Raw genomic sequence first — 22,136 nt, 5'->3', positions numbered from 1 at the left:
AGCTGCAGTAGGTGTAGAGTTCCCTACTGATGGTTCCAAAAAGCACCAGTACAAGGCAGTGTTAGAGTCACAGATTGTGAAGAAAATTACTTAAACCATCATGTGATATATGAATAACACAAATTCCTTCCTCTCACTGTTCAAGAGGTGTTATAGTTTCAGCTTTCACTAATATGCATTTTGAGTATAAAATCAGAGATCTTGGAGTCATCATGAAATGTTGCTTCCTGCTCATTTTTCTGGCAGTGAAATCTCTTTGGCCATTAACAAATAATTTCTTTTGAATAGACAGGGACCATAGTTCAGCTGAGTAACTATCTAATTTCTTAATAAAAAAGCAAGCCTAAGTTACCTGCAAAAACGATGGAAGAAATGTCTCTGCAATTACCAATTGTCACAATTGTCACTCTCACAAATTCAGTCACTCTTTCCAATGTCTTGTTCAAAACAAGTGTGCCATCACATGTGTCATTGCAGATGATAATGATATTCAGTCCTATTTTTGAGTCTTCATTGTAGGAGGAAAACAAAATAGCATCTGCACTTCAGTTATTTTTTGCTTGTATATGTGAACAGTTAACTGTAAAGAGTGTTGATGTTCAAGTACATGCAAGTCATGTCTGTAATATTCTAACAAAGAGAAAGCACTCCACATTTTCCACACCATTTCAGAGTAAAGACACTAAAAGTAAATGTGAGAGCTATGTAACATCAGAATTCTTTAGAGCTGCCCTATTTCAGTTGCAGGAGTACACTTTTCTCATCTGTCTAGCCCTATGGAAGCTGTACAAACTTTAAACAGTATGAAATAATTTCAAATAAATTTTTAACTATAACAACAGCAGCAAGCCATTATGTTTCACCAATCCATCATTTTTATACAAAAATGTATTTTCTTCACAATGAGCAATTTATAGATTCAGAGAGCACATCTGGGACTTATGTTCGTAGTCTATTTCAGAAAAAAAATAGTTCTAGTAAGAGTAAGGCTAGATAAATATTGGAATAGGTTGACATTTTGTGTAGATTTTTAAAATCTAAAAATAATTTGGTAAGCATTGCACCAAATAGTGAATAGAAAAATCTGCAGCTGGGAAGCTGATGTTTTCAAGTAATATATGTTCCCACAGAAGAGAAAAAACACTTCACAACAGGTTGTGCTCTCAAAGCTAAGTATAAGTAAAAGGCATAAATAACACCTATTTTGATCACCAAATTGGTAGGTCACTTTTCTGGTGATTCGCATTGCATCACCTGTGCACAGATAGCTTTGTGCTTGTAGCACAAAATTTGCCATACTTAGTAGTAAAACCATATAGCAATATCTACCATCTTCGCTTGTGACTTCAGAAAATAAATTCCATACACATACCCCCTCCCCCCCCTTCCCCCCACGCTCTTGGTAGCCCTTGGGAATCCTGCTGGGAGCCAGGTGCATGTATACTGAGAAGCTCTGGTCCAGAAATATCTCACTCCCTTCTGGAGAGGGCAAGTAGCCCATTAAGGCTCCCCACTGCTCCTTTAAAGCCAATTTTGGTATCTCCACTATGCACCCTTAGCAATCAAGTGTGAGGTTTTTAGCTCGTGTGTTTTGTTGTTGTTGTTTGGTTGGTTTTTAAGAGCAACAGCAAATTTCACAGGTAAATCAAGCTCTGCCCACGCAGAGAATTCTAGATATTCATTCAGTGCTTTTAAGTACTAACATTCTTGATTTTTCTGTAAGTTGGCTGCATATAAATATTAAGGGCATCCTTCATGACCCCTTAAATATAATGTAATTTCAATGCAGTTTGATACTAATTAACCAAGTTAAGAAGAAAACACACCTCTTTTGAAAAGTAGTTTTTTTTCCTTTGGCTTTTTTTTTTTTTTTTTTTTTTGGAATACAGGACTTTCTTCACCCATTCTGAAAACAGATCCTTACTTTTGGGGAAGAATTAATATGTGACAAAATACCCAAGAAAACCTAAACATTTACAGGAAATAATGGATCAAGTTTTCTCTTCAGAATCTACAAAATCTTAAGGTCTAGTGCATAAAATACCTTCTAATAAGCATATAAATCCCAAAGCCAAAGGGGCAAAGAATTATTTTTCAGCTCTAGCCAGTCCTTTCTTACAGTATGAAATTAGTCTGCCATAAGCTATGTCAACAACATACAAGTTATACTAATGAAAACAAATCTCTCAAATACAAGAGTAACACATTAATCTGGTCAGACAAACAAGACGTTTTCCCAGATAAATGGACTCAAGCTGCTAAGTGATTTGGCTACAGTAATATCTTCAGAACACTGCATATAACTGATTTCCTTCTTCTGCAAAATCTTCCCGTATATTTTCAAAACTACAGGAATCTTTTCAAAACTACAGGAATCAAGTAGTTTGGAATTTATATATTAGTAGAGGATATGTTCACCTATTTTACTTATACTTTGCAGAAATGTTGCCTATGGATAATCAAGCTTTTTGAGGGTGGGGAGAACAGAGGAATATAATGTGCCTATGCCTCCAACATTATTATTCCTTATTATACAACCTTACCTTTTTACTTGTAATAGTTTCCTAGTCTATTAAAATTGATTCTACACTACAAACATAGGATACCCACACAAAATATTATCTTTAGATTTGAACAATGAAATAAATAAAAATTAATGTTGAGATACTTCCTTATCCACTTTTTCTTGGGCTTCTCTCTTCCAAGAGATGAAAAGTTACTCTTCCAGAAATCACACCTCAAAATGAAGATCAGTAAAAAAAAAAAAAAAAAAAAACAAACTTGTGCAAGAAACTTTGAAAGGTTCTCCATTACAGAGGCCTCCTTAAGGGGAGCTTTGAGATCTTTTCTGAAAAAGCCTAACTTCTCCTGTTAAAATTCGTCATTTTTAAGACTTGAATAGCTTCATTAACCTAAATATGTTCAATATTTGAATGGATAATAAAATTCTCATCAACACATTGGTACCATGGAACAACGGTGTCTGTTCTGTATAATCTCCATTAGAACTGCACATACAAAGCACAAATATTCCAAATTACTTAAAAAAAAAAACAGATATTATTCTAATTCATCATGTGAAATCTCAAGAATTTAATTGATAGCCACCCTAAATAAACAAAAGAGTGATATCCAAGGCAGTTATGGCAGTCCTAAAGCTAAAACATTTCAAGTTCTGAGCACCTCGCTTGCAGAACTAGTAACTACTCACCTCTTTTATTGCCTGCAGTGCAATTATGTGCAATCATATCTGCTATCCACTGTCTAAATTGCCTACAGGAACTAATAAACAGTAGTCTCACCTTGCTGCTGATCAACTGGTACTCAAGGTACATGAAGCATCACTGAGAAATAAGCATGAGGAAACAAATCTGTACTTGACAACAACATGTTCTGAGAAACAAAACCCAATCCTTTGACTAAAAGACAACAACTTTAACTGTCATGTTTGAATGTTATATAACTTTTCACTGCAGAAGCATTTGAAAAATGTGCCTTTGAATCACTGCAGAAGAAGTGGCATTCAGCAGATCTGCTGATTATCCACAGTTTTTAATGAACCTGTAGCATATTTGCAAAAGAGAGGATATTAACCTTGGTGTTCTGGTTAAGTTCCACCTTAGGTAAATAAAGTTCACCTGCTGTGATTCAACTTCCCACATAGTTGGCAATAGATAAACCTATCTTCACTTCTCTCCAAATACACTTCATGCAGTGTCATAGTGGCAGAGATGACTGCATATCAGCTGTATAGTGTTAAATGTACAGTAATATTTGTTCCAAGGAGGAATCTGCTGATGGACCAGAAACTCATTACACTTATCGCACAAACACTGTGCCAGAGCATATAGTTGTAGAGATATGTATAAACTGTGTTTAACAGCATGCAAGACGTATAAGGGAAGATTAAGACTTTACACACATGTGCTTCTGGGTTTATTGTTATACTGGCAACACATAGTGCAGAAATATTTGTCAGTCACTGCTGAGCAACATAGGATGCATGATGCAGCTTAAATTAGAGGCGAAAGTCCAAAACAGCTTTCAAAGCTTCAGGATAAAAACACCCAATAGCCCATGAAGTGCCATTAAACACCCCTCTCCCAATTTGGATTCATGTAGCATGCTAACTTTGGCTTCAGTTCAGACAGTTGCTTAAGGATGCAGCTAGCTTGAATCCTTTAAACGGCACGCGGATTTGAGACTACATGCACGCATATACTGGGGTACAGTGACAGAGCCACAGAAGTTACTTTGGATCTTAATTCTTATTTTTTCTCTGTAGTGCAAAACTACACTTGTGTGTACACAGCTGAATGATTTTTTTTTTTATTTTTAAAGACCCAGCAGCTTTATTACTCCAACATCTTGTTGCCTGTGAACATTTTTTTTTTTTTTTTGCATAGTCCTGTGGTACCTTTTCCATAATTCTTCCCATGACCTCTCATCAACATGGTCTTTCTTTATAGGTACAAATCCTTGTTCCTATATTACAGACAAAATAGCTTCCATGCACCACCATTCCATGAATAATGGAAAAAGAGGAAAAGGCTGAAGGTAAATTTACTATGGGATTAGTTTGCTCTTTCCTTAGTAATTAGCTGATAAATGAAAGAGGATGATTTTATCGATAATATTTTTTTCCTTCCTTCTATTACACAATATTTTATATTACTTGTATAAGTATTACTACTTATATGAATAAAATACTCAAGGAAAAGAACAAGTTCCACTTCCATTTGACTCTTCTTGGACCACTTTAACATCTCACAAAGACCTAAAGCTACCCAGGATAAGCCTCCCTAAAACTGGGGAATTACTTAACGACAAGAATTATTTCATATATTGAATTTATCCTCTGCATACAATATCCATACTAGTGAGCCAACAGGGATATTTTCCCTGGATATAATATCCCAGGGATATTATCCTCTACCTGGGGGAGAGGCAGGGAGAAGAAGGGACAGCTCCTGAAGGACAAGAGACTGAAAGGAACTATTAATCCTTGACTACAAAGGCTGAGATTTAAAACAAACAAACAAACAAACAAAAAAACACCTTATATCTCAGGGCTTGTTGATAAGATAGCTATGCTTGTAAGCCTTGCATTTTACTTAAGAACGTCATATGAGAAGATCTTTATTCTTAAAAAGCAACTATTTTGTAAATATTTGTTCAGGTCACTAAACTCACTGTTAACTACACTTTCTGAATAACTGGTAGCTGATAAGCTTGGATGGACCAGGTGAAGAAAAACGAAAGCAATAAGAAATTTGTAATGCTAAGCCCAGAATAAGAAAGCCTGAGCTGCTGAATTCCTGGACAGATGGCAAGAGAAAGTTGGTGAATGGGTGTGAATTTTCAGAACCCCAACATCGGCAATACAAGGAAAGCCTCCCAAGCTTGGGTGCATGCAGCATGCATCCCTCTAAGATTGGTATGTCAGGAAAACCAGGACACATGGGCTAAAAATAAAAGAGAAATTGTGGCTCACTGGCACTCTACACATATCACAGTAAACAGAATGATTGCCAAGGTTTCCCCTCTCTCTGTTTTAGGCATATGCAGCTGGCACTGACGTGTTGTTCTCATGCACCAAAGGCAGCAGATGGAATGAATTACATATTTCAACAGCCCTTGACATCACATCAAACACCTTGGCTTTTAGTTTTAGAAGAGTAACTCTTGGGACTCTTTTCAGACTACACCATCCAAATAAGTCATACACAGTTATTTCCTTCTCTATAGGACAATATAGCCATGCCATATGTTGCAGACTTGCCAGTCTTGCATAGTAAAACTGTGCAACAGTAGCAAAAGAAAGCATTATAATCGATGGTTTTTAGCTAAGACATAACCACTGAACAATGTATTATAGGTAGCCTCTGCAACAAAGGGCTTTATAGTTTAGGTCATATGACAGAAAAGATGGGGAGTTAAGCATTTTTCTAAGGAAAATAAAGAAATTTCAAGCCTTCAATGTTCGAAACAGCTATATTGAGCTATGTTAAGTCAGCTGCATTTAACAAACATTCTCAATTTCTTGTAATTTATTCCTTAAATTTCAAAGTTATGTCTCCCTCAGCAAGTCCACCTCCGTCACAGGTGGGGGCCCTTCCCCTGCATGATGCTGATTGCAGTGACAGGTTGGGGGCAGTGTCTGGCACAGCTGAACATGCCCCACAGCACATCTTCATGGAAAAAATCTCTATACACACAAAACTTAGCTGAATGCCTGTTTCTGAATCACATCACAGGGACTCTGAACTTACGTCTGCAACTGTAATGCTACATACAAGCTGGAAAAGGAATAACACCCCACAAGCCTGCTCCAACACCTGACCTCCATCACTTGCTTGCTTTCCTCTCCCAGAGTGGTTGTCAGACAGACCAGAGGAGTCACTGTTATTATTCACTCTACATATGCATCTGAACCATCTCTGTGTCCTTTCCCCACCAAACCCCTAAAATTATGTGCTTCTGCTAGACTGGGAGACCAGTTGGAGACTGCTTCAACATAACAGACTGGAAGCTTCAGCACAGAGCAGATGGTAAGAGCGAGCTCTTAGGAGGGGCAAGCAGAGAAACACCATGTCTGCTCAGGGCCAGGAAAATATCTCATCTAATTCCTCTGAAAACTTCCAAGTGATTAAGGTGTTGACTTTTCCTGTTCTTAGAAGCTTGCAGGCCTTCCATCTTTCTGGAGCAAGTTATCAACAGCCTCTGCTTTTATGTTACCAATCATTTCTTCCAGTCTCAGGATTTTGGCGGATCAAGCAAACGTACTTTGTTATGACCTTGATTCCCTCCGCTTTTGCTGAAGTGTGATCAATGGTGGCTATTCTGCTGTTTTCAGATAACGAATAGCTTCTAAGTCTTCCAGGCTATATCAGACCCATATCCTCCTATAGCTTTTTAGCTGGAAATTCTGCATGTACAAGTGACTTTGATCACAGCCAGCTCAATACTTCTTTGAAATACATTACCTAGTAGCTACTAACACTCTTGTCAATCTCTTAACCATACTCTGTATTCTCTTTCCTCCTTTCAAATATTAATATCACCATTTTCCCAAAGGGAAGTTTACTTGCATTCAACCACTTACTATTTTAGTAATCCTAAAGCTGAGTTTAAATCTTCTTTAATTTTCATTTAGCAGGAAAACACTTGAGCTGCAATACAGATTTTTCTCCTGTGTGCACCTTTTTCCTCCAAAACTTTTTTTTTTTTAGTTATTTTTCTTGGGAGAAGATATCCTTCTATCTCATTTTCCTCAGTTTTAAAAAAATTTCAATATCTACCCCTTGAAAAATATATTCCTAAGAATTTTCTCTTGCTTCAGGGTCTGCTATGTTAACAGTTCAGAGTGAATTGATAATCTGTTACAGATCCCTATGTAATATTGGGTGTTTTCATGTTCTTACCTCCATCCAAAGTGTACTCTCTTCTCCACCTTTAAGATACTTACTCACTTTGCCTCTTCCCAATTTTTTTATGTATTGGAAGTTTAGCTTTCTGCCCAGCTTTTTTTTTTTTTTTTTTTTTTTTTAAAGCAGAAGGGACAGCTGTGAGAGACAGGATTATTCTGACAAAGATGAACTACTTCAATTCATCTCTGTTCTCCACTATCCTAATCTTTCAATTGCTTTAAATCAGCCACTCTAAGTGAACAGACTAAAACAGCTTCCAGAAAAAGAATGAGAACATAAAGCCCAGCCCAGATATATCAAAAAGGTGGAAAGAAAATGGATTGCTAAGTAAAAACAAAGTAAAACATCAACTCAGCTTACAAAAGCAGACAGAAATCAGCAAGATGTAGGCAAAATACATCACAACTGAAACTACATAAGATGGAATGAGATTGGAGTTCTCAGTCTGTATATTCAGAGTCACTTTAGGAAAGCGTGCCAGGCAAAGTACTTATTTGTTGTCATCAACACTGCTTCAAAATAAGCTGATGTTAGCCTTCATGCTTGGTACCACGCTTATCTAATGTATATGCTAATTCTATGTAGTTCATAACATGATGCAGTTAAGACGTAATTTAAATAGAAAAAAAATCAACTGTCACAGTCTTTAATTTAAATAGTAGATATGACAGTGTATCCTGTTCCTTTTATAGGAGTCAAGAACAGATATACTTTTCTTTGCCATTGATCAACTAAATCACCAGCTGTTTATGCAGAATTGCTGGCAACCTTGGAAAATGCAATTTGTCTTCTTAAGCTCTATGAACTTGATTCACCCATTTGTTTAAGAGCACAGCAAGCTAACAATATGTATGTTTTTCTTGTTAGTACATAAAAAGGCTCAAGAAACAGTCCCTAACCATGCAAAACTTCCACTGGAGAAAATTCTACCTGCTGAAGAGTTAAAGGATGAACTCCACAAGTTCATCACAAGTAGCATCTATATGAAATGAATATCTCTAATTGCTAGAATAAACAAATCTTTCAGCTCACTGCCTAGCTCAATTTGTACTGCCTAAGGTCTAACACTTGAAGCTTATTATAGGCAAATTTTAAAAGTTGTACCAAGTCCATACAGGTGTGCACACAGGCAGGAAAAAATGTGTCTCTTTCCCCCACAGTTTTAATTACTTTTTTTTTTTTGGCACCTTTTTGTTATCAGCACTTTATCCTCAAGAGCAGGGACAACCCTTTTAAGTTAATTGCAACTTCTCAGTGATGGTGAACAACAAGCATGCTACTTTTAGGTATATAAAGCACTCAGATTCACATGTAGAAAATTATCACTAACAGGTTTACTACTAGTACTGACAGGACCAGGAGAAGTGTAATATACTGGAGGTCAAACATCAACCCATGCAGACTAGTGTTCTTATGTGCACCCTGTATATTCTAACTTTTGGAGTTTGTGACAAGCATATATTAGGCATTTAGAAGTGCCTCACCCTTCTTCTTTTATAGCTTGAAGCTCTGATCCTGAAGGCACAGTCCATGAGGTCTATGCAATCATGTTCTTTCTTTTTCTAACCTGACATTACAAACATAACCGCTCTTTTAAGGGGATCTTTCAGAATGTTATGGAATAGTCACTTCCCCTTTTTATGAGTCCTTGAGATCTACGCCACTGTCCAGAAAGTTTAAGTCAGACAAAAAAAATGCTTAAAAGATGCTTAAAAAGCTATTACAGCTTACTATCATGGTCTTGCGCAGCTGAGTAAAACTATAGAAGTCTTTACGTACCATAGATATTTTGATATGCAACAACCCATGACATGGACATCACATTCACTACTTTCACATAAGAGCGTAGTTTCAGTTTTCTGTGCATTTCAAAAAGCAAGTTAATAAGGACCTACAAGGGGTAGGTCCTACCTAACAAATTTGATTTCCTTTTATGAAAAGATCACCCATCTAGTCGATCAAGGGAAACCAGCTGATGTGATCTTTTTGGACTTCAGCAAAGCTTTTGACACAGTTTCCCATAGGATCTTACTGGACAAAACGTCCAGCATACAACTAACCAAAAACATCATCCAATGGGTGAGCAACTGGCTGATGGGCAGGGCTCAAAGGGTTGTGGTAAATGGGGCCACATCTGGCTGGCAGATGGTCATGAGTGGGGTCCCCCAAGGCTTCGTTTTAGGGCCAGTCCTCTTCAATGTTTTTATAAATGATTTGGATGTAGCACTAGAAAGTGTTTTGAGCAAGTTTGCTGACGACACCAAACTTGGAGAAGTTGTAGATTTGACTGAGGGTGGAAAGGCCTTGCAGAGAGATCTGGACAGACTGGAGAGCTGGGTGATCACCAACCACATGAAGTTTAACAAGAGCAAGTGCTGGGTCCTGCACCTGGCACAGGGCAACCCTGGCTATACGTACAGACTGGACGACGAGATGCTGGAGAGCAGCCCCGCAGAGAGGGATCTGCGGGTTGTGATTGGTAGCACACTGAATATGAGCCAGCAGTGTGCCCTGGCAGCCAGGAGAGCCAGCCGTATCCTGGGATGCATCAAGCACGGCATCGCTAGTTGGTCAAGGGAAGGGATTGTCCTGCTCTACTCTGCGCTAGTGCGGCCTCACCTCGAGTACTGTGTGCAGTTCTGGGCACCACAGTACGAAAAGGATGTAAAACTGTTGGAGAGTGTCCAGAGGAGGGCGATGAAGATGGTGAAGGGCCTAGAGGGGATTATGTATGAGGAGCAGCTGAGGTCACTTGGCCTGTTCAGCCTGGAGAAGAGGAGGCTGAGGGGAGACCTCATCATAGTCTACAGCTTCCTAACGAGGTTGAGTGGAGAGGCAGGCGCTGACCTATTTTCTGTAATCACCAGTGATAGGACCCGCGGGAACGGTGTCAAGCTGAGGCAGGGAAGGTTTAGGCTGGACATCAGGAAGAGGTTCTTCACCGAGAGGGTGGTTGCACACTGGAACAGGCTCCCCAGTGAAGTAGTCACTGCACCAAGCCTGTCTGAATTTAAGAAGCGTTTGGACTGTGCACTTAGTCACATGGTCTAAACTTTTGGGTAGACCTGTGTGGTGCCAAGAGTTGGACTCGATGCTCCTTATGGGTCCCTTCCAACTCAGGATATTCTATGATTCTATGATAAGTCATCTTGGAAATATTAATCACAGTTTTCCACCAATTTTTGCTAACAGTCCATTCTCAAGTTACTTACATCGAAACTTATCAGTTCAGCATATATTGGCTATATGTTTGCTATCACATCCTATCTGGAAGCCAGGTTTCCCTCTATCTGAAACAAAAGCAAACTTATTTTAACACCTCACACTTCCATACAAGATACTCATTAACAAATTTGCCCAGGCACAATCAGATCACATCTGGTAACTTGTCTAGATTTAGTTGAACAGTCATGACCACGCACTAAGATTAAAATCCTCATATTTTAAGGATATGTCACAAGTGTTCTCACTGTAACAGATCTCCAGTGCAGTATTTTACAATAGAGTGGATCACAACCTCAGAAGAAACATGTATGCAGCAGAGAGAATGCATATGCACGAAGAGTCGAGCACATGGTACCTGTCTTTTTCAAGCTGATTATTCTGATGCAGTCTGACAGAAGCTACATCTAAGCTGTATCATTTTCAAAGGCTCTCTGACCGCGTGAAAGTCAACAGATGTGGCAATGGAATAACAATTGGAAAGACTGAAAAACCAGGTATAGAACAGCAACTGTTAAGTTCCATTTTTCTCTCCCTGCTCTGATACACAAACACACAGTAGACACCAAGTAAAGCCTCCTCCTGTAAACCCAACTCTTTGGAGAAGGGATGAGAACAGCAGGGAAAAGGCAGAAAGGAAGGAGTAGCAGGAATACATCATTCTGTCTATAAAACCAAGTAGGAAGGAAGCATGTGCCAGAGCCAGCAACCTATCATGAACTAGGTGATAGAAAACAAACAGTGGGGAAATTGAGACATTTTAAAGACACTTGCAAAGATAATTTACAGTCCAGAGCACTGAAAAATTATAGCTGTCAAATGACTAATTGGTGATGAACACCAAATGATTGAGTGAAGCTGTTTGACAATAACTGTCAGCATGATCACAAACAAAATACCAGCTACGTACCCAACAGTCCCATCCAGCATATTGATAAGAGAGCTGGGACAATCCTTCAAACTACGCTGCATAACTGAGGCCCAAGCCAATGAGGTCAAGTGACAAGTGATTTCATTTCCAATTAAAGCTCTTGTAATCATGCATTAGCAGGTACCTTTTAGTTGCAGCACTCACGGGTATAAACCAAACCAGTTTCTTACAAATAAAAACACAATCTATTCTAACCATACAAAGGACTTGCATCTGAACCTGCACAAATTGTTTCCTCCCAAGATTACAAATGAAAATAATTTGTGCCTAAGAGTCGTTTTTAGAAATCTGTTATGATTTTAATCAAATTCACTCACCCCCAAATACTACAACATGAAATTAATCTTTTGCTTTGTAAGTTTGCAGAGACACTACAGAAGTTCCAACAGCTACCGGAAAAATGTTGCAGCCTCTGACTTTTTAATAAAGTTGCTGCAGCCAAGGTTTACTATAAATTGATGATTTAGGTGGATTAGATGTTAATATGCAGCTTGATATATTATTCATGAGACTGAGTCACAGACCTAATTAGAAACATGACATGAAAAGGTTTTGAGTCCACAATCTGAATTCTCCCTGACATGAAAGATTTGACATGTGAATAAATTTTCACTTACTGAGAGAAGAGAGATAAATGACCTTTTACATCTAAATGTAAAAATGTCATGTTGGAGATGCATCACTTGCCTTCCTGAGATTTTGGGAAAAACAGGAGCAGTATCCAGTTTGATATAAGAGAAGTCCTTCAGAAACTTGAAGTATTTACAACACCACCCATCTCTACGTGCTTGCAAAATGTCTGTTCCATTCTCCTGTCCAGTCACAGACATTAAATAAAAACATATAATCCTCTGCCAGACAAACTTTTCAGGAGCTTCATTAAAATGGCCTAGAAACAGGCCTCCTTCACACAGCTAAGCAAGGCTATGTCGTAACTACACAGCCCTAAATACCTGCATATACCAGTTTGTGTAATGTCAACTTTCCAGGCTTAATTGATGATTAATCTTAGAGAATTGTTACTCAACTCTTTTGGCCAGAAATACTGTGTTAGTGAAATTAGTAAGAATAGATTCAGACAACAGCAGAAGGGAGCTGCTGTTCAATTAATGATACTGACTAGCAGTGGTCAATAAGTACCTAGGAAAGAGTTGGTAACACTTCATATTAGGGGACTATTTTGTGCAGTGAATTAATTCAGTAATAATTTTTTTCTTGTGGCATATGACAAAACCCAACTTGCTATAACACCAAGTGAAGTTGGTAAGGTAGCATAACCCTTAATTATTTGCCTTCCTAAGGACTACCTTTTTTTTTTTTTTTTTTTTTTTTTTTTTGAAATCAGGACTGACTTTAAGAGCCCATTTTCCCACACTTGCCTATTTCAGTGCATATCAATGTGTTTAGGATGCTAAATATTGTTTTGAGAAATATTATTGCTGTTAAGTGATTTATTTTTTGCAAATTTGGGTTAATTATTTCTTACCTTGGTACATAGAAGTTTGATAATTTAATTTCTACTATAATTCTTTAAATCCTCTATTCATATGCTAGGTATTATCTTATGCAGAATGAGACCAAGTCTCAGATATAGAAAAAAATGAAGGTATCACTGGATATATCTGAAATAAATATGGTCTGCCAGGCATAGAGAGAATATGATGAGAATATGATGAGAAACACTTTCTTCAGTTTACAAAACAAACCACCATGATATACTAATTAGCTGACAACATGGAATAAAGTACTTTAAAAAGAGAAATTAAACTTAGACAGAAATTAGTGTCTGAAACTTGCAATCTCTCTCTCTCTATATATATATTCCCAGCCAACATTGATCTGAACCTGGTAAAGCCAAAGGATAACCCAACATAATCAAGGCTTCTGAGTCCATGAAAACAATCTGAAGTGGCATATAAGCAACTGAAAGCTTTTTCCAGACTTGACAACATTGAGAAATACAACAGCACAGAGCAAGAAAAGTCATTATTAATAAACACAGCCAACAGATTGTAGTCAGATGTCTTTGTGTGAGGGCAATACTGAAGGAGATAAGAAGGAAGAGGTCAGAATGTACTAGTTTCCAAAATTAATAATTCATTAACATTTCATTTGAGATCTATTATGAAAAAGTCAGAAGAGGAATAGAATAATTCTTAGCATCAATGATCTCAGTGTCCTGATTTGTACAGGATCAGCTCCTAAGCCATCTGTAAGATTTACATTCACAACCAAACTTGCTTCACTTACCCCAAGTTGTTTATGGTTTTCCAGCTTGCAGGAAACAAACACTGTGACAAGGATAAAGGACTATTTACTTCTGAGTTATTTTAAAATAGTATTATGTTTTAGACTTGCTGCCAAATAGCTTCTGTTGGTGGTACCATTCATTGTAGTCTGAATGCACCAAACAGCAAAAAGTGCCAACTGAGTAGAAGCTACAAGCAAGCAGTCACTGTCTCAAAATATAACTATGCCACCTGGCCTTTTGAAATTTGTAGCTGTTTCTAATAAAGCACTAACTAATGCTTTTCATAATCTGCCATTGTTCAGCAATATGTTTGTTTTCATCTCTAGTGAAAACTTTTTCAATCAATGTAATTCACATTCCAGAAGAAAACATGGAAAAGATTAGAGGTAGCTGATTTTTTGATTTATAAATCAGATTAAAGCTTCAACCACTGTTGTAGAGGTTACTAGTATGTTCATGGTCCAGATAAATAGTTAAACAAATTGAAAACCCATATTTATAAAGTTAAATAGCTTAACTAAAGAAAGATCATGAAAACAAAAAGAACACAAAGCAAATCAAAGAGCACAGTCTTGACAACTTAAGCCTTATGAGCCCAATTTCAAAGTCTGTCATTTACCTATAACATATTCACCAAATGTAACTCCCCCAAAGGACATAACTCTTCATAAGTCTTACTGAAGATAAAATGAGCAACTCACACCCTTGACATTGTCAGTGACAGAAAATATACCTCTACGTGCCACTGTTCAGATGTGTATTTATTCTAGAGAGGGAGCTCTTCTCTTACCGTACATGAAAGAGCAGATCCTTTATATTCTTCTCAGCTGAGTTGACACTCCATTCGTTAAAGCTAGGGAGTGGAAAAAGATAAAAAAAACATTTTAGGAAAGGGATTTTCACAAGTTTTCTTAGCCTGATATGTTTATACAGGACCTACAAGAAATAATCATAAGACAAAGGTTTAATTCCGACGGAGGTTGCCTATGTTATGGCTATTTCAAATTAAATCTAAAAAACTAACAGCTGATGCCAATGTACCATAAGTCATTACACTAGAAGAATATGGCAAAGATGAGGCAGAGTCTGGTGCTTTTCTATTTCTTTCTCCCAGTAGCCCGTTATTCTCTTAACAGAGAATTAGGAAGTGAAAGAGAGCTAAGAAGGTCAGACATGTAGTACGATGAGCCTGCCCTATCAGAAAAAGTTTTCTACCTCCGCTCCTATACATGTTTTTGAGTTTCCTTTTTTCCCCCCCCCACTCTACTTCTTCTACACTTCTATGCTTGAGTGGTACAAGACAGTCAAACCTCAGGATACAATATTGACACCAAGGCTTTTATCAGAAGCACAGTTTGTACCTGCAGTAATCAAATACATATTCGTGCTGATGGAGCGTGATGCTGTAGCACAGTGCCTGGAGATTGTATATTTTTAAAATTACTAACAACTAGGCATTTTCAAGGAAAGAAGGATTCCTACAGTAGTCCTATCAAATACAAGGACAATATTTTTACTGTATTTCATAAACAGTATGCTAGAGGAAGGAAATAAGATAATAGCATAGTCAGTAGGAATGCAACCATTTCACATTTTCATAGTGACTCTAAGTAGTGGATAAGCCTAAAACCATAATATGTCATTACTATTTTTAGAAGTGGCAGGACTGATAACTCAAAGTTATACAGTAAATAAAGCATGTAAACACTGGTTAAAACAAAAAGTTTTGCCTGTAGCATTGTGATGACAAATGCTAGTAAGAATATTTCAGACCTACTGACTAATGAATGAATGTGAGTAATCCATTGGTAGTTTCTACACTTTCAAATCCCATCCAGTGCAGTAATTAATAGATGCTTAATAAGATGCCACATGTTGTCTCACCCAAATTCACTCCAGCACCCCCTACTAATTTCATTCCCCACGTAGTGATCTCTTTCAAAAAACAGCAATATACTCAAGTCAATAGTACTACCCATTCTGTAAAAGTAAAGAATCTAGACTAAAGATGTAAAGTACCTGTTTAATAAACCAAGCAAAGTTTGGGAGAGATTCCTGAATACAGTCAGCTCTAATGGAGACATTAAGTTAAACAGTGAAAGGAATAACTGCTATCAAATAACATTGATCTATTGTAAAGAAAATATAATCTATTTACAGAACAAGCATAACAGCAACTAAGCTCAGTGTTTGACTCAAAAACAAATAGTATCAGTGTTTTAACTGAAGTATTCAATCTTCCTTTGAGACAGTAACAATAATATTGTTAGAAGATTTATATTTTTGGCTTTCTAGTTCTGCTTTTCAGATAGCTACTATGGTCATCTGTAACAATCCAGCTAGTTATTAAGGAAGCAATCAATGTTTAGAGAAATACAAAAGTCATTCCCCTCTCCTTCCTCTGCTAAGGAAACAGGAAACATTCCAGATAAGAATTTAGGGATGCAACTAATTTAACAGTTCAATTCAGTGTTTTGTGAAGAGGTTTTAGTTTGGAAATTATGAACTGAACAAGCTACTGAGAAAATTCAGACTTTTAGATGCAGATTTAACATCACGCCCCTAAGATGATGCATTCTGCTACAAAGTAAGCCATTTAAATAAATGGGTTCCAATCTCCCCTTTTCCAGATTTCTATTGCTGTTAAATTATAAGATTAAACAATCTGATTTACCAGTTTAGTGAAAAAAAGTTTCTACAGCAAATTATTCTAATCTCTTGTTAACAGTTCGCTTATATTTAAACACACCATTTCCCTGATTACCAGATGTAACCAAGATTCCCAGAAGTCCTTATATCTTGGAACTTTTACTAGAATTATCAGTCAACATCAACACAGTATCTGCTGCAGAATGCATACTAGGCGTTTCAATATGATAACATCACCCCAGACTGCATTTGCCTTTAATTTATTCAAATCAATTTAATCCCAAAGCTTTTATACTGCAGAAGTAGAATATGCTCCCTTGCACGTACTTAAATGATAATGTTATATTTGACTTCAGAGTACTATATTAAACACTTGTATATCATGATATATCAGGCTTTCATCTGTGATCATTTTCCTTTCATGTTAATACTTCTTTCAACACACAGCAGCATTCACGTATGGCTCAGGCTCCCATAAAGCTGAGCTTGGCAGGAACTAAGGGTAATACAGCGAGGTCGCAGCCATCTGTCAGGACAACTGGCCATACATTCAAACAACAACTAAACAAAAACGATTAGAAGTCATTGGCCTGGTTACCGGTAAGACCAGAAGAAAATAACTACCAAATATGACATCCAGGAAACAAGCTTGTTGGAGACAGGGCTAGTTCCTCATTCTCCTGTAATGTGCCTTTGAGAGGCAATATTGGGTTTCAAGAGCTGTCTTTCAGTGACTGGAGTTTGCCAGAGACCACGTCGAACACTCACCATAGTCTACTTGAGTTATCAGTTCATAACCTCAAGTTTCTAAGTTGCGATAGCTCATGAGACATTTCCTATGATCAGTCATTCAGATATATCCATGAAGACGATCCAGAGATTTACTGAGGACATGGAATGGTTCAGAAAGAAAACTAAAGAACTACGCAGAAACACCTAGTTTGGACCACCATTTGTGCTTTTATTGCATTCTAATTAACCATCTCATGGCCACTGCAAGATACAGTTAGTAGTCCATTCAGGTTTTTCAACCTTATCACTGAAAGCATGAAATTCTTCCCTTTTTTTTTTTCATCCCAGGTGAATCATATATGCTTAATATTTGAAAACACTTTCTTGGTTGATCAGAATAAAGGTATATTTAAGCATAGTCACAAGCATTTTATAAATATATAAAATGCCCATCAATTACTAGATTAATTCCCAAGTTTATTTTTTATCTTCTGCTCTTGCAGTTATTGTTGCCTTAATTTATATTCTGTTATTACTTGTAACACAGAGTGACCCTATCTCACTACAGTGCAATAATAAAGCAAATACTACCTAAGGGATTAGGAGTGCATCCCCCAGTATCTTCCACAATGATGAAAAGTAAACATTTCAAGGACTTGAGCAATTAATTTTTCTTAATAGGAAAGAAAAGAAAAATAAAAGAAAAAGCTTGGAAGATGTCACGAATTCTAGCTCAAATACAGAGCTCGCTAAGGGCTTCTAGATAAAGCCAAAGAAACACAAGCGCTGTCACCTTATCAGCCTATGAGCAGTATCCCTCCTGAACAGAGATTTAGATCAGCTGGCTTAATGACAGGAAGGGTGAATACCATGACCAATTTTAACTGTATTTTCTATAAAGAAGAACACTGTCTTTGTTCTAGACAGCACCAACCAAACATATGCTCTTTTATATATAGCTATCGTACCATTTAGGTATCTTGACTACAGAATTAACAGAGCTAAGGTCTATTTAGTATCACTTGACAGTGAATCTTCAGATCAGAGATAAAAATGCAAGTACTTAAGCAATTAACTGCAAGAGAATAGGAAGATGATTTTTATTTTACAGGAAGGATTAAGTGGGAAGTAATAGAAGTTAGCTTTCTGTAGAGGTAGCTCTCAACTAACAAACCCTGAAGATAGCACCACAAGCTAAAACCAAATATGAAATCTGGTTGTGTTGCATGCCACCAATAGCATGTGAAACTGCTATAGCAAAATATCATGGAGACTATTTCTTCTCTTGTTTCTCTGAGTTCCAGAGAAAACCTTGCTTAAAGCCTGGCTTGCCCCATAGGTAGTTTCATTAATGCTAACAACACTGACCAACAGAAATGACTGCAATCATGCTACTACGATCTTCTACTGCAGAGAAGGGCAATCATGCAGATGAGTTTCCTGTCAAATTGCTATCTAATTTTAGTAATGTCCATCCAGCCTGGATATCATTACTTTGTATTTTTGTTTCTAAGTCATCACAGAACTGATAGCTGCAAGTAGAAAAGAAAGAAACAATGAGAACGGTCCTTGGGTAATAAGGAAAAGAAAACTCCTGGGCTGTCAGGAACTAGAAATAGCAGATACTACCTCTATCAGCTGTATTTTTCTTCTTCTCCACCAGTGCCCATTCCAGGCATCCCGTTACTGTGATTTAGGATTTTGCAGGCTCAAATACAGGGGGCAGCAAATTTAAGAGGCCTACAAGAAATAAACCTTACCAGACCTTTCCCACCCTCCCCAACATAAAGTTTAAAGTATAAAATGAGAAGGACTACAAAATTTTTGTAAGCCTAATTTTAGAACAATACAGTATTAGCTGTAGATTCAAAAATGCAAGGGAGAATGTTTCTGTCAAAACAGATGCTCCGTGTCTGTCTTTTTAAAGGGGAGAGCAATGGAGAAGCAGCAGGGAAATGCTCCTGAAAGTGTCTTTTAACACCAAGTAAAGAGATAAGTTAGCCATCTGAAAAGCAAAGAACAATTTCTTTTACAGATCATAAGACGTATTAAGCAGGGCTACATCCTTGGGTTTCTGTTCTTAACCAGCAGCAACGTACTTACTTGTGGTCATGAGGACAGTAATTGCTCTTGGATATTTTTGAGACAGTTTCTAAACAGAATAGGGGGAGACTGTATTAAATACACTTGATCACATCTTTTATGAAACCTGCACATGTAACTATAAAACAAGACTATGTAGTTGCTGTCCTAAATGCAACATTTTCCAACAGAAGAACATTTTCCAAATCCAACATTTATCTCCATCAGAGACACACTCTCAAAGGAACACATTTCTTCCTGAGACACCATACACTTTTTAAATTCAAGCTTTTGCAAGCTTTAACATTACAATCAGACTATCCAGGCTTTTTGTTAAATAACTAGGTTTGTAATCAAACAAAAAAAAAAAATCAAAAGGAATGAATTAATTTTAGTTGGGACAAGTCCTGTTTTCTGTAGCATTAGAACCTCAAATGCAACTCGGGAAGGTGAAAGCTTGTGGTTGAAAGGCGTCCTGAAGATGCACACCAGCAGCTAAGGGCTAGATGTTTCAGTTGTTAGGACACCTGCAGGTGGTGACAGTTACTTGACAACAGTGCAGAGCACAAGGGAGGTCAGAGGCAAGAGCTCTTGGTGTTTCCACCAGCACCTAGGCCAGTTAAACACCCCCCCACCCCTGGCTGAAAGACTTATGCTCCCTCCCTACCCATTCTCTCACCATAGTACCTCCAAGTTTCACATCCCCAAGCCCTCAGCCAGGCAACCAGAGGACTTCCCACCTCCACAGGCATTAACAACCTGCACCAAGTGAGATGCTGATGTTAATTAACAGGTGGGCATCTCCCTATCCAAGGCAGGTGCGGGCTCCTGACAGCCTGGAGAATATTTCAGTTCAGAAGTGCAGAAGAACAATAGGAAAAGAAATATTACAGCTTTTCCAAATAATTTTAAACTAGTAGAAGAGATATTAAGTTACAGAAAGACTATGAACATGGAAGACAGGAAGAAAAATTGGAAGATGACAATAGGAAGCATGGCAAAGAAGTGTGGCAAGGATAAAGGATTCAAAGACAGATAAGAGGGGATTATAATCTTTGTAAGCTGATGAGGGAAAATGACTTGCACATTCGAGTTCACCATCCTGGCTTGCATGTCTTCATCCCACTTCTCATAAATCCAATAAGATTCACTTCCTGGAACAGCTTCCAGGTCTCCATCCCCAGACTCACCTCCTCTCCAGCACTGCCCACCTGAAGAGAGAGCTACAGACATATCAGGGACTCCCTTCGTAGCCAGCAGCATTCAAGGCAGCCAGAGAGCATCAAGAAAGTGGCAGCATGCAGCGTCCAGGAAAAAACATTTTTAGGAAATAGGAAGAAGAAAATATTGATTATAGGTCACATCTATTCTGAGTTTTATGCTTTCAGCTGCATGTTCCTTTCCTACTAAAAGAAGCACCTGAGAAAAGCTTGCCAAAAAAAAAGAGAAAGAAAAGAATGGGGTGGGGGTGGGTGGAAGCCATCATAACAAAAATATATTCCTATATAAGAAGAGAAGCTGATTCAGCTGTCACCAGACTACAGAGAGTGGTTTCATTACCAAAGAACGAGATATAACTTCTCCCCCTACACCTAGGCATTGTAATAATAAAAGGACCCTGTAAAACCACTGCAGTAAATTAGGAAGTTAGAAAAAATACACAGGGGACAGGTTAATGGCATTTATATATATTTTTGGGAAGAAGAAAAATTACAAATTGCATCTCAGCACATGCCCAATACTTAGTATAACCTTAAACACTAATAAATTCAAACACAACAGATCACTGATGCTCCTACCTGCTACTTTCCATACACAGCAAAGGGCAGCAGCAAGTACAGCTCTGTTTTCCTGTGGCTGTTAACACTGCACTGCAGTTATTCCAGCCACACCAGCACTAGAGTGGCTCCAGGTTATACAGCCAGTGCCTGAGACAGGCATGGAAGTGCATTGCCTCCCAGGTAAGGACAGCTCAATACTCTTCTGCAACTTCTCTATCTTCTCCAGGAGGAAAACAAGTAGTACCAATATCCATGCCTCTTAAAACCTTCACTTAACAGATTAGAAGAGCTGACAGCTACAGACTCCTCAAAAAGCCTGTTAATAAGATGCACCCCACACTCCCAGGACCAGCCGGCCCTAGCTGCCCCTCATCTCCTTTTGTCACCTCCAGCTAGCACCCCACACTCCTAATCAGGTCCTCTCTGTCCCAGGGCACAGCACATGCTTGAAGAAACAATTTCTAGAATTAGAGTTTTCTTCTTAAATTCCTTTAGTCTGTGAGTTGTGATGGTAGTTTTTTGTTGTTTTGGTTTGCTTTTTTGTTTGTTTGGTTGGTTTTGCTGAGAAGTAAAAGAGGAGAAATTTACCCGTGTTATTCCTCTTCTGCAAGCCAGCCTACTTCTCTATCTCTGAGATAACCGTGAGCATAGCAAAAACCTTCTTAAAATCTAGTCCTGCTTGTCCAGGTTCGGTAGCCAGACTCCTTCTCAACCCACTGAATGAAGCTGTGACCTTGAGACTGTACATTTGCCACACAGGAACATTTGCACAAGATATAAATGCTTCCTTTGCACCAGCTCTGCTTCTGCACTGTGGTGCCCATGCATTCAAAATAATGACACGAGATACAGAGCTGCACTTAAGCACCTAACAAATATGAATGTGCACTAGAGTATATAACTGAAATTCTGCCTCTAGACAGCTTCCTCCCCAAAAGATTTTTATCTATAAAAATGATACGTGGTTCCTACACACCTGGGGAAGACTTTTTTTTTTTTTTTTTTATTAAAAAAAGGAAACCAAATTCCATATGAAGATGCTTGATGAGCTAGATGAA

Source organism: Cygnus atratus, chromosome 6, assembly GCF_013377495.2.
Source record: "Cygnus atratus isolate AKBS03 ecotype Queensland, Australia chromosome 6, CAtr_DNAZoo_HiC_assembly, whole genome shotgun sequence".
Lineage (NCBI taxonomy): Eukaryota > Metazoa > Chordata > Aves > Anseriformes > Anatidae > Cygnus > Cygnus atratus.
The sequence above is the reverse complement of the archived record's forward strand: the minus strand, read 5'-3'. Positions refer to the sequence as shown.